A 15,098-nucleotide genomic window follows, 5' to 3' on the forward strand; every position below is an offset into this window, starting at 1 on the left:
TTAGATTTGCAGAAAAATTTTAAAGTTAGTATAGAGGTTTCATATACATTAGTAAAAATATTGTCTTATATTTGTATAGTATATTTGTCACAATTAAAGAACCTATATTGATACATGATTATTAATTAAAGTTCATACTTAATTCAGATTTCCTTAGTTTTTTATCTAATGCTCTTTTTCTGTTCCAAGATTCCATCCAGGTAACTACCTTATATTTAAACTCTGTCAGAGATAAAATAAAGTGAGACAGTGGTTAAAATGGTTTAAAACAGATTTTATTCAGAAGCTACTGCCATAGGAGAAAAGACACCTCAGTACAGAACTGGGCTCAATTCTGAATACATTATGGCAAAGCTGGGATTTACCCAAAAATCAAGGTGGAAGCCAATGAATGGAAAATTGCCAAGAGGAAACTTTAGGGGAAAGGGGAAATTCTTTGTTTAACTGAGATTACAGGAGTCTTGCTAAGGGTAGAACAAAGTAATTGGTTACCCTCTGGGGTTTAGTTGAGGATGAGAAATTTGATCAGACCTTGAGGGTGATCAGATTTGGAGGGTGGAGGTTTCCTCTAGTTGGCTAGCAGCATTCTTTCTATAACTGGGAGAGGCAGGCTCGATGAGGGGGCAGGCACCACGAGGAGGCCTAAGGGCTTTAGAGGAGCCTGACTAGAGTTAGGTCAAGGGGAACATCTTGTCATCATCATTTGCCCTCAGGCTCTGTCAGTTTCTCAGGCTTTCCTTGTTTTTGATAACTTTGATGGTTCTGAGGAATACCACTCGGGTATTTTGTAGAATTTCCCTCAGCTTGAGGTGTTCTGATGTTTCTCATTATTAGACCTGCATTATGTGTTTTTATAAAGTATCATTTTCATTGCAGCATATCAAAGGTGCATGCTATCAATATGTTTATTGCTAATCATTGTCCACATTGACTTCAACCACTTGTCTTAGGGAAGTTTTGTCAGGTTTCTCCACTGAAAAGTTACTTTTTTTAGCACTTTTCATATTATAATCTTTGGAAAAAAGTCATTATGCATAGGCCACAATTCATTAAACTTTATCTCCTTAGGGTGAAGTGTCTACATAAATTATGTGACATTGTCTACATGGGAGATTTGTCTATTCTATCATTTTTTTATATAATAATTTCATTAGTAGTATAGACTATGGATATTTATTTCATAGTTTGTATTGTAATCCAATACTACTTCATTTTTTTGCTCAGACTTCTCCAGCTTAGGCGAGTGGGTGCTCTTCTAGTAGAAACCTGAGTCCCCTTGACAGATCTGCATCATTTTGTGTGTGTGTGTGTGTGTGTGTGTGTGTGTGTTTATCACTTCCTTACTTTCTGGTGCAGTAAGGTGCTTCAGGTTCATCTTGTTTCCTGACCCAGACCTATAATCAGATCCATTTCCAAGGAGTCGGTTCCTGTTATTGAAAAATGGTGTTTTTAAAAACCCATCTGTGTTCTAAGTGTGTTTGGTACTGTTATGGTACCTGCAGGCCCTCTCAGCTAACAGAGCAAGACAATATATGTGTGTATACAAATCAGTGTATATACACATATTTCTAAGTACTTTCATATGTAATAAAATTTTGTATGTCTGTTAAGCTGAACATGAGCTCATACTCAGATGTCCAATTCTTATCTATCAGCACATGCATTATTATGGACTGCTCCCTTTACTTATCTCCCACTTCAACAGTGATAAATCTACCCCCACCACCTGCCATCCATTTATTGTTTTAATTACAGTATACTTGCATAATAGTTTCAGAATTGTTAACCTATACCCCCATGGGACACAAATTTATCAATTTCCAGAATTATTATGACCATTTTAACAGGTGTGTTAAACTGGTATCTCATTATTGTTTTAATTTGCATTTTCCTCATGATATGTGATATGGAGTATCTTTTCATATGTTTATTTGCCATCTGTATATCTTCTTTGGTTAGGTGTCTTCTTTGGATCGATTTTAAATAGGGTTCTTTGTATATTCTGGATAAAATTCCTTTATCAGGTGTGTCTTTTGTAAATATTTTCTCCCAGCTTGTGGCTTGACAAGACTTCTCTTGACATTTTCTTTTGCAGAACAAAAGTTCCTAATTTTAATGAAGACCAGCTTATTCATTATCTCTTTCATGGATTGTGGTTTGGCATTGCATCTAATAAGTCATCACAATACTCAAGGTCATCTAAGTATTTTCCTATGTTATCTTCTAGGAGTTTTAAAGTTTTGCATCTTACATTTAGGTTTGTGATCTATTTTGAGCTAATTTTTGTGAAGAGTGTAAATTCTGCGTCTATATCCATTTTCTGCATGTGGATGTCCAATTGTTAAACTACTCTTCTAGCTTGCATGGTTTCTTACAAAATGTTCACTATAATTCTTATTTTTGTTCCTCTTTCAATATTTTTATCTCTGACTTTTTCAAGATTCCTTTTTTTGTCTTTGTTCTTCTGCAGTTTGAATATAAAATTACTAAATTCATGTTTTGTTTTTTGAAGTGGGGCATTTAGGTATTTTTTCCTGCAGGATGTTCCCTAAGCTTCCTGTCATCTGAGGTTCTGTATGTTTCATTAGTTTTAGCAGGTTCTCAGGTATAATTACTTAAATTATTTCTTTTGCTTTTGTTTCTCTCCCTTTTCTTTGTGACTTTCCAATTGGTCATATGACATGCATTTCGAATCTGTCCCATCATTCTATTTTCTATTATTTTTCTTTTCAGTTTTCTATATTTTTTAATTTGCATTTCAGATTGTGAAGTTTCTTTTGGTCTGTTTTTGAGCTTACTGATTTTTTCCTTAGCTGTAGTCTCCAAAATTGTTTCTCCAGTGATATAGCCCCCACATCCCTCTCCAAGCTTCCACTCCTTTCTCTGACTGCAGCTTTCCCAGTCTATTTCTTTGAAGCTGTGACCTCAGCTGAGTTGTGGGTTTTGTTTTATTTTTGTCCTTGTATGAGACATCCAGGATAGAGGGGGTTTGGTGGAAGAAATACATTCCCCAAGCTAGGATAAGTCTTGTCCAAAATTGTTCTCACTTGCCAGTACATCTTTTCATAGAGGAAACTCTGAGTCCATTTCATCTCTATTACTCTTCCCCTTCTCCTCCCAGAGCAATGATATGATCTCAGGTTTTCACAATTAAAACCTCATGGAATTCCTGGAGGAATCTGTGGGGGACCCAATAACAGTGCAGCCCCCAAGGGACTTTTTAGTCTTATGGCAGTCTAAACTCAGCCTCTAGCCTCATCAAAATTATCTTTTATACTTTCCTATCAGTTGATGTTTCCAGTGGCTTTTGATCCACCTAAACAGATCTTGATTGTGTTCCCCTGGATGCACCTGTCTCCCCAGATTTGAAAATAGACATTTCCCTGTGTCTTCAGTTCTGATGGGCTTAAAATAAATCACTTGGAGGTGGTTGTTGTTTTTTTCAGTTTGTCCAGCTATTTTTTTTGTTAGAAGTATGGGAATGACACATTCTAAACCCTTGACTTACTGGAGCTGAAACCAATAATCCAGTTCATTCAGTTTTTATTTGCCCCCTGTTTAATTCAACAGTTTCCTGAGACTGCTGACTTTCCAGATAGTCATTTAGAGTTGTGCTCAGCTGTAGACTTTGTACTTCCATATGCATTACCTGTTCAGTGCCTTTACTTTCTTTATAATATATCTCTCGAAATTCCATATCTATTTCCAAAGCATACACTGTCTAAAACCTAGTGTCCAGGCTCCTTTTATTCTGACCATGATTTGCTGAGAAATAAGCTTTTATTCCCTAAATTCTTGTTTCCATTGAAATTTCTTGTTTTTCTGCTTCACGTCTCACTTCCTATAAATCTAATCTTACCGGTAACTTAGGTAAATACCTGATTTGTTCATCATTTATTAAAGCTAAACTCAATTAGTTCAATACGTTTAAAATCATATATGTTTGTATGTTCTACATTCATTACACATTCTAATGACTTTTAAGAAATATGATGATGACTATTCAAATCTCAGTTTCTAATTAAATAAATTCTCATGTCTATACTCCAGAGAACATAAACGCAAGCATACCGAGAAATTGTATAAACTGGCTAAAAGAGAGGATAGGTAAAAATCTCATTTGCTGCTTTCAATCTCTTGAAGATTAATATTACTATCTGAGCCATTTTTCTAACTATAATTTAAGAAATATCTTGTAGTTATAATATCTAAAGGCATTGTTTTTCACCTATTTAATTTTATGTGAAAAAATTTAGATGAATTTTGCTGACCCTAATTCATGAACATGAGCATAATCGCTAAAAATTGGCTGTTATATTCTTCAAATAACTTTCAACATCGTTTTAGTGTTGGTGGCTTCTGTGTCAGTGAGGGGTGCTTCCCTACCCTCTCTTCTCACTAAATGCAGTTATATACTATGTGGGAGTAAGTTACAGTTTTGAATTCACAGTTTATGCAAAGCACCCCGAGAAAGATAGCTGAGTTAACTAGCATAGTTATTCCAATTATTTCTTAGTTTGGATATCTCAAGCAGCTGCCCAACTGACTCACCTTGCTCTCAGATGATGCTCAGCAAAGATGTCTAAAATGCAAATTAGTGAACTAGTCAAAACTGAAGTTCTTTATAAGAAAAATTAAAGCATAGTTATCTCTTTCTTTTAAACATTAAGGATAATTGGCATTTTATTTTATACTATTTTAGTGTTTCAGATGTATGTAGCTGCTGTATTTTACTGTTGATATACTTTGGCTTTATAGATGCACGACCTCTCAGTTGTACAGACAGAGCAATAATTTTTACCCCAAATTTTAAAGTAAGTTAACAAATTTTTGCCCTCACATCATTATTCAAATTTTAGATAAAATAAGTTTAAACCACTATTTTATTTTATTAATTTAATTTCATAAAAGTTGTTGCATGACAGTAAATGGCCGAGGACAAGAAGGTACCAACATGTTTTCTTATATGGCCCATATTCTACTAACTTTAAACTGAATTTGGTAAAACCAAAGCACAAGACCTACTTTCACTTTCAGTAGAAGAGCTTTATTATTTTCTATTTAAATACATAGGCATCATTAAAATTAAGCAACAGATGTACAGCTTATAGAAACTTTTTGCGCTCTGGAACCCAATAGGTCACCTAGCGCTAGGTTATTGCCAATTAAATCATGTCAAGAAAGTTAAATTCAACTTACAGTTAAATACCAAATGGCTGTTTATTTATAGTTTTATGTGCCTGTTCTACTACAACTAACAGGAAGGGTAGAACTCCTCTCTTTGGTAGTTATGCAAGATCAATTCACATTTTATTTTTAAAGAATTAGCAGTTGCAAAATTTAGAATTTAAATACACATGATTAATCAGTTGAATGTTCTGGGAAAAGAGGAAGAGTACTGTTTTATGACAAAATATTAAATAAAGAGGCTTGAAAGACTCTGTCAAAATAGCTTTATTTTTACAGAAGAAAGAACATAGCCATAGAGAGGTGGTAATGGTTGCCCCACATTTAAATTTAAGCAGTCTGACACACAGGTAGCCTGAATCCTTAAGTATTTTCCCCACTATATCTCATCACCTCCTCATTTAAAGACAAGTTTGAAGTCAAATCTACCTTGTTATCAGGATAAATTAAAAACTGTCAACTACCTAGTGTTACATTAATTGTTTCCAAATGCAAATATAGAGGACTATTCAGGAGATCATATTTTTTGAAAGTCTTTCCTACAGTAACTAGAAATATTAACTCTCTCTCTTCCTCTCCCTTCTTTTCTCTGAAGTCAATAAAGATATACATTAAAACATACTAATAAAGAAATAATAAATAAACAAACAAAACACAAACTGATCATTCTGTCACTTTGTCTTTATAGGATAAACATTCAACCCAACAAATAATCATTCCTCCAGTCAATCATGGGAATCTTCCAAAAACATTGTATAGTGCAAAGGGAGATATGTCCTCTCATCACTTTATACTCCCTATTCTGGGTACAAATCCTGACACTTAACCTATACTTCATCAATATTAGAGAGTTTCCTTAAAACCTGGTATAGAAACCAGGGTTGCAGTACTGACTTTGACAACCACCATCTGTGTGATTAAACATACATATTAAAATATTTGAATTTCAACTTTATTAGCTGTAAACTGATCTCTCAAATATATTTAAAGCCTAATGCTTTAAAATTCTATCAGTTTTTATTTCAATTTGTACTCATGGAGAAATGATTCCATTCATCACTGAAACTACATTCCACTTGCAATGTGACATTTCTAAAATGTGTGGTCAAGATTTTGTCTTTGATTAATGAGACTATATTGGTATTATTTATAGAGATGAAAGGACATTAATACAGAATAAGTTTTTCAGAAGTTACTGGGGTCCATGTAATTTAGAACCATTTTATTTTTTTAACCTCTGGGTAATAGGGGATTATTCAAATTTTAGCTAAATTATTGGCATCTAGAAATATTATTTCTGTAATTCCAGGAAATTTAACCATGATACCTAGAAAGAAAAGGGAAAACATTATTTTTATTGTTTTAAGCACTTAAATTAGCCCATAATGCATTTATTATAATTTGGTAATATGACTTAGTCCCTCAAAATGAATGAAACATCTGGACTACCCTTTCAACAGATAGTAAGATCACATTGAATTTTCATAAAATGTTCCCTTTTTGCTGTTTACATGTTTTATTTATTTAAAATTTTGTTTAATGTCTTTCTTTGGTTTTGTTTCAAGAGCACACATGGGCTCTTGATATTTCTATCATTATTTTCCTTTGTGCATTATACTAGTTACCATGTGTGTGATGTTTATGAGACTATTAAAAGTTGGTGAGAATAAAGCATACTTTAATGCCAAATGTGATTTCTATCAATTGTTCTCCAGCTGTGGTTAAGTATGAATTTTAGGCTGCCTAGGCTGGAATTCCAGGTATGTCCTTAATAACTGGCCATACCTGGTGTCTCGGTGTATTTATCTGTAAAATCGTACTAATAACCAATACTACTGTATTACTTATTATGAGTATTAAATGAGTTAAAATACATACATTTAGTAGTAAAATCTCAAAGTATAGACTATAATTATTATACTATGAACAAAGCTGTGAATTCTCATTTGATGAATGCTTAAAATCTGAACTTCTATTAAAAAGTAGCAAAATTACTTCAATAGAATAGCATAAAAAAGATTTTAAACTATTATTTATGAGCATTTTCTTATATTCTTGAGTCCTAAGGTTTTATGTTGGAATACCTCATCGTTTATTGTGTATAGAACAGAAAAGAAAAATAATGGCTTGTCCTAAAACTGCAGTGAAGAATTCTTTAGGTAGAACATTGCTATGATGTGAATGTTGTATCCCTACAAAATCCAAGTTAAATCTTAATGTTCAATGTGATGGTACTAAGAGGGCCTTTGGAAGGTGATTAGATCATGAGGGAGGAACCCTCAGATATTGGATTAGTGTTTTTTTCGAAAGAGGCTTCAGAGACATCCCTTGCCCCTCAATCACGTGAGGATATAAGGAGAAGTCTGCCACCCAAAATAGTGCCTTCACCCTACCAAAATGGCATGACCTTGTAATTCCCACTGCCTGAATTGTCAGAAATAAATTTCTGTTATTTACCAGCTACCCGGTTTGTGGTATTTTGTTATAGCAGCCCAATTGGACTAAAACAAAACTGTTTTAATTTGGGCTCTTAACATTCTCTGCAGGAAGCTGGGCAGCTTCCCAGCCAGGAAATTATGGACAATGGGATAATGACATAGAGGTACCAATGGATCAGAAAGAAAGTTTATTACTCATTTAGTAAACAGCAAAATTATTGTGCAAGCACTCTACATGGAGCTCAATTTCCATGTGGGATAAAACAGGAAGATTAGGGCATGGCTGGCTGTCCTGGTTTTTATTAGTGTTTACTGGTTGGGACTAGACCAGTGTTCATGTGCAAGCCAATATTTGTAGCAAAGGAAGTAGTGCTCAGGTGTTCTTTTATCCACTTTCCCCAATGTGGGGCAAAAGAGATGTGGTATGGGTGTGGTCTGAAAGTTGTCAACAGTAAAACATCAAAAATGGAGTCCCCGTCTTAGATACAGAGAACAAACTGAGGGTTGCCAGGTGGGAGGGTGGTGGAGGGCTGGATGGAAAAGGTGAAAGGATTAAGAAGTATGAAGTGTTAGTTACAAAACAGTCATGGGGATGTAAAGTACAGCATAGAGAATACAGTTTTTAATATTGGAATAACTGTATGGCATCACGCAGGTACAAGAATTACCGGGGGGGGGAATCACTTTGTAAATTATATAATTATCTAACCTCTATACTGTACACCTGAAACTAATGTAAAATAATATTGAATGTCAACTAGAATTGAAAAATAAAATAAAAAAAATAGAATCTGACTCTATTCCAAACTGGCACCAAGAATATTTTGGACTTATTTAGAAAAAGAAGATAAGGAATGGGTCTTAGGCAATAAGGAGTAGTGGAGAAGCAAAAAATTATATATAGTGTAAGGTGATTCTTCAGAAAGTGGATCTATAATAAACAAACAAAGATATGGGTATCCTTAAGGTTAGTAAAATAAATGTAAATGACAAAATATTTTCCACTTAGCCCACTGGCAAAGAAAAATTAAACAAAGAAAAATATAAAGTCCTACACTGTTTGTGATGAGGTAATGAATAGCTACTTGATAAAATTGTAATAGCAGTATTCTTTATAATGGCAGTAACCAGTTATAAATAAAAAGAAAAACATAAACTCCTATTAACAATAGCAGCAGAAGCTAAACTATAAATTTAACAAAAGGAACATATTTTATTAACATTAACTCAACATGCAAGACCTCTGGACAAATGGTGAGACTTTTCACACTTCTAGATGAGAAGATTTAAATTATAAAAATATAGACTGTCCCAGAATTATATAAATATATAACTATGTTTTAATAAAAATCTGCTAGAGCTATGAAAATAACTCAAAGCTTGGCAAAATCCATTATAACTAAAGCACAAGTAAAAGCAATCCCTCATTTGGTATTTTATCACATAGAAATAAAATAACATAACAGTAATAAAGTAAATAATAATAAATAATAAAATAATCATACAACAATAGAAATAGTATGGACAAGACTATATAGCAATGATTCCACGTTTGGGAAAAAAAAATCTTGAAAACTATATGAATATCTGCAATAGAAGGAGTGGATAAAGAACACTAAACCCTTTATAAAGATAGTGTTTGTAAGTTTCAAGGCAGTGTTTGTAACATGATGTCATAGTTTTAAATAAATAAGTACAAAATTTATACATAATTGAATTTTTCTAAACATGGAAAATGAGTAAGTTTTCATCCTTTGTGACAGCTATCCACTTAACTAATAGATTCTTTACTTGTTCTAAAAATCAAGAAAATGAACTTATTAAAATAGAGGTAAAGGTACAAGTGTGAAAATTTACATTAAATTACTACAGGTCCTTGGTTTAACTATCCAACCTTTTTAACTATTTAGGTTATTGACAGTCATACTTTCTTCATGAAAATAAAAGTACAATTTTCATCACTGAGAGCCCTTAAATTATTTCAAAGTATAATTGTCAAGATGGGGTTAAGCAAAAAGTTCTCCCTTTTAGCTACAGAAAAATAAACTGATTAATGTAAATGAAGTAATTACAATGATTTGAATCTCAAACTGAAGGGAGTAACACGGGACCAACCTGCTTTTTATTTTTATAATAGTCCTATATTACTTTTACTATAGAATCAAAACTAAGCCTATTATTTCTGTTTTACTATCCAAGCAGACTTGGAAAGGTATAAAATACAGCCCGATTTGAAGGTTTTTGTCAAAATAATTCTTAGTAATTTACACAGCAGCCTCAGAAGCACATTATAAACACTATTCTATTTTATTGTTCTCCCAACTATTCTCTTGAAAAATATCAGGTGTTATAGCATAATATGTGCCTATTTTTGACATATGTAGTTATACCATCTTGTCAGAAAGGCTCAGGTTTAGAAATCTGAATTGAGTGAAGACATTTCAGTGTCTGGTGGCTACAACTTTCATGAAATGTTACTTTTAATTTCCAATTACACATTACAAGTCATTTGCCAAGCTTGCACATTTGAAGCAGCATCTCATTAGGTAAACTGCCAGTACTAATATTCTATATTTATTTGTTCTGTTTTTGCATAATAGGAGATTGTAACTCTACTGTTTTTTATATTTATGATTATTTTTTAAATCCTCACTGGAGCACATGCTTAGAGAGAGGAAGGCAGGGAGAGAGGAACATTGATGTGAGAGAGAAACATCAATCAGTTGCCTCCCATCTGCACCCCAAGTGGGAATCAAACCTGCAACCCAGGTATGTGCCCTGCCCAGGAATCTAACTGGCAAACTTTCAGAGCACAGGACGACACTCAACCTACTGAGCCACACCAGCCAGCCAGGCATTCTATTGGTTTTTGTGTTTGAAAACTTTGCAAATGAAATAAATGAATAGTCATACTATCCAATATAAAATTTAGTGTTTATCATAAATTCAAGAAGGTCTTGAATATCATGCTGGCAACCTTGAGATTTTTTTTAACTTATAACACAATGATTATATTGCTCTTCAAGTTATCTTTTTTTTAAGGTATACCTTTGATGTGATTTGGAAATTAAAGATATTCTCCCTTTCAAATACAAGTTGAACTGGAAGAAATTAAATATTTTTGGTGTACATGTGCTTTCATTACATTTGCCTCATTTCTATGCTATTTTTAGTTAGAAGTTATGCAGAAAATCATATCAAATTTTAAAAATAATCATCTCTTTATTGAAAATCATTTTTGTCTTATAGTCGTCATGCAATTCAAATCTCATCATTTGTTTAAAAATGAAATATTTGAAAATGTAGATAATGTAAATAATTTCTTATGAGTTCCTTTTATAAATGTTTAATGGATATATGAGTCTAGTCCTGAAAGAACTTTGAAATATCTGCATTTTAGAATCCACAAAGGAAGGAAATTTTCAAAAAGATTATCTTTTAAATACCATGGGGGGTGGGGGTGTAGTAAAGGGTAAGGAGGGTCAAATATATGGTGACTGAAGATGATTTGATTTGGGGTGGTGGGCACACAATGCAATATGAGGATCAAGTATTGTGGAGGTGTACACTTGAAACCTGTATAATCCTTTTAACCAGTGTCACCCCAATTAATTTAATAAAAAGAAAAAAACCTGAAGAGTATTTCAGAGGAAAAGTTTCCAAGATATCAACTTCTAAATAATTATTTTATATTCTAAAAGAACAAAATATTATATATTTTTTCTCATAAATTGTTATTGTTGTGGTTTCTTTTCTACCTAATCTTTGTTAAAAACATGTTTGCATGAAATAAAAATGGTTAAGGCCACATTATTAAAATATAATTTTATAATAAACAAGAAAAATTAATAAATAAAATAAAATAAATAAATATATTTTCCATTATCAAAATGTAATTCAAAGCTCTACAAAATTGAACAATATTTAGTGCTTTTTAAGATGATACCAATAGTTATAATTAATAACAAAATATATAAATTCATCCAAGTATAAAAAGACTTACATGTCATCATAATTGAATCAAATCCAAACTATTACTTTTTAACTTTACATTCTAAAAAGTAACATAACCTTAGATACATTGCTAGTGTACATGCATGTGAACCTGTACTAAAAGATCATATGCTTTATAAAAAATTAATGACTTTTGTTCTTTTTTCATTCTAAGCTAAAAAGAAATAACATTTAGTATAGTTTTTATTGTTTTGTGTAATTACAAAGTATTTCAAAAATATCTTTTGGTTGTATAATAAAAAGATATAAAAAAACACTAATGTATTGACTTGGTTAAAAAAATAAAAAGCCCTGGCAAATGTGGCTCAGTTGGTTGCACCTTGTCCCATGAACCCAAAGGTTGCCCGTTTCATTTCCCATCAGAGTGTATTCCCAGTAAGGGTGCATGTGGGGGAAAGCCAGTGGATACTTTTCTCCCTCTCTCTCCCTTCCTCTTTCTCTCTAAAAATCCATAAAAACATATTTAAAACAAACAAAAAAACGCACCTCTATTCTCTTTGAAGTTCCCTTTGAGCTCATTCTGTTCTCTCCCTTGTCACAGGAAATCTTCCTTCCAAGCTCTTCATATATCATTTTGCTTTTCTTCATAGTCTCCCTGCATATGTTTGCATCCATAAATATTCTATTGTTTTATTTTGCTTACTTTAAAATTTTATATAAATAAAATGAAGTCCTATATTTTTCCCACAACTTTGTTTTTTCCTCATTTTTTTATCATGAAATCTATCAAATGATGTTGCAGATAACAGATTAATTCATTTACCCCTATTCTAAACTGTATTTATAGAATGTTATTTTATAGGATTAATGAGTGCTTTGTAATTTATTTTTTCATTCTTCTGTTTATCTATATTGGGTTGTTTCCATAGTTTTCTTTTCATTCTTATAGCTGGAGTACATGTGCAAGATTTTCTCTAGATTATATAACTACAGGTGAAAATGGCTAGTATATTATAAGGTGTACTCCTCAAAACTGTACACATGCACTTTGAATAATTATAAAGCTAGTGTTTATTTTTTAAATTGAGCTATCAGTTGTTAAAGTGTGTATACAATTTTTGAGACACCTTCTATATTTAACCTAATTATTATTCTAAATGAATATACCAAATTGTATAGCAAGCACCCCTTTATAGATAATTCCATTGCTTCTCCTTTCACCAACACTCGATAATGTCAAACTTTCATATTTGTCAGACTGGCAAGTATAAGTGATTTCTCACTATGGATGTATTTTTCATTTCCTTGATTATCAAGGTAAATTATGATATAAATATAAATTCTTGCATTTCCTTGATTATTAATGTAAATCTAAATACATATGGTAAATGTAAATGATAAAATTATAACCACAAACAATTCTGGTTTCCTCTTTTCTAAAGAATGTCCTCATGTCTTAATAATTTTTGGCATTTTTTTTATAACTTAATTCAATTTTTATTTCGTTTTACTTATAAAATTTCTTTTTAGAGTTTAGATACCAATTCTCTTCTTGTGTGTATTACAAATATTGTTTGTGAATTTGTAGCTTATTTCTTAAATTTCTGTAATAAAACCTATCAGGAGATTTTACTTATCTGTCTAAGTGAATTTTAATTACAATTATTTTGTTCCACCAAAGGATCCAATAGTGGTAGTGAGAGAAGAGCATTCGGCATGTGGTCTTGGGACTGGTTAAGGTCTGAGAAGTAGAGGAGATTTAATGCTTTAATTATGATGACTACATACTTTAACCAGTAAGATTACTTTAACTGTAAAGACCTAGGAAACATTTGACCTATTAAATTCAGATTAAGAACTATTATAAAACTCTGATCTCTCTGGAATAAATCTTATTAAGCAATAAAAAAAATTATCTTTTTATGAAGGTTTTAAAGTTTATTATAGAAAAGCTGAACATAGTTTCTTATAATTATTTTTAAAAGTGTCTATAGTATTTTACTTCTGTTTCCATTGTAATTCTTTTTAACTTATTTATCTGTGACTTCCTTCGAATGTTAATCAAGGCTCTGTACCTGTGTTTCTTTATTTTGCTAGGTGCTTTTTATTTTACTTATGGTGCTTTGTGTTTTAGGGAGTGTGTGTGTATGCACTGTGTGTTCATAGGTTTTGGAACTAAATATGTGGGAATGAACTGCAGCCTGACTGTGTGTTTTGTTTTGTTTTTTTGTCAGGTGAGAGCATGAACACAGTCCCCCACTACCACAAATTATGCAGTCAGCAGAGTTTCCGACACTTGGGGAAATCGCAGGGGTCCACACATCCTAAGTGAAATGGATAAGTCTTGCCCTGGGAAAACCACCTTCCAAATCATATCGTTCCCCCTGCAGGTAAGTATGTGTGTTAGGTTCTTCTATGGTTGATTTCCAATTGATTCTAATCTGTTCTTGTGGGTACCACCGGCCTGCTTGAGCGATTTCAGAGCACTCAGTGTTAATTCAGGCTACAAACCTTAACATGGTTACCTGCATCCAGATTCGTGGAGTTAACATGTTTTGAAATGTAGTAAACTATAGCATGTAATCATTTGCTGGACAAATGATAAAATGTGTATAGAAAATCTTGGACTCTGTAAGGATTGGCCATCAAACATGCTTAGCCAGAACTTGTTCTTAGATGTTATTGAACCTTGCTAGAATACAACTTAATTTTCTCTTGGATCTACAGTGGAATGGGGAAGCTATTATTAAAGTGAAAACTAAGTCCTCAGAATTGCTTTAATGCACAAACTCTATTTTAAGTAATAATTAATATTAGCAAAAGAATCACAAGCTATTTAAACTAATACCTTCTTTAAGTCACTTTTTATTACTATATTGGCACAAATGAGGAGGGGGGTTCCACTGTTTTATGTGATCCATGCTTAAAAACAGTTTGTCTTAACTCAGTGTGAAAGACATTTCTGTTGTCACATAATGAGAAAAATGATTAAACTTGTTTTTTAAATATGAGTATGATAGATGAGACACTTATCAGCATTATTATGCCTTACAGAATTGGATCCATGCAAGAAATGGCATTGCATGTTATTATTATTTTCTATTTTATTTTACGCAATATTTCCATTCTTTTATTATCTCAAGCTTCTCTAGACTTTGCTTCTGCTATTTTCCTTCAGACACCATACACAGAGACAAATTTTCATGTAAAACACTGTTTAAAAGCATTCTAGAATAATATTAGTAGTCACTACCTCAGCTCTTCATATGAGATTTTGAAGGTAACTTTTAACCTTTTCATCTAAATTGTAGCTTGTCTTATTAAAAGCACTGTCTCTCTTTCTTCTTTTCCTATTAAAGTTCTTGTTTTTATTAAAAACAAGAAAATGTATCAAACAATCCAGAGATCCTCATTCTGTGCATTCAATGTGTGACAGGGAAAGTGATATTACCACAGACAGTGACTGTGTACGGTCATTTATTATGCAAAATTACCCAGATGATCAGTTTCTTGTTGAAA

Source organism: Miniopterus schreibersii (genome assembly GCF_964146895.1).
Source record: "Miniopterus schreibersii genome assembly, chromosome: 2".
Classification (NCBI taxonomy): domain Eukaryota; kingdom Metazoa; phylum Chordata; class Mammalia; order Chiroptera; family Miniopteridae; genus Miniopterus; species Miniopterus schreibersii.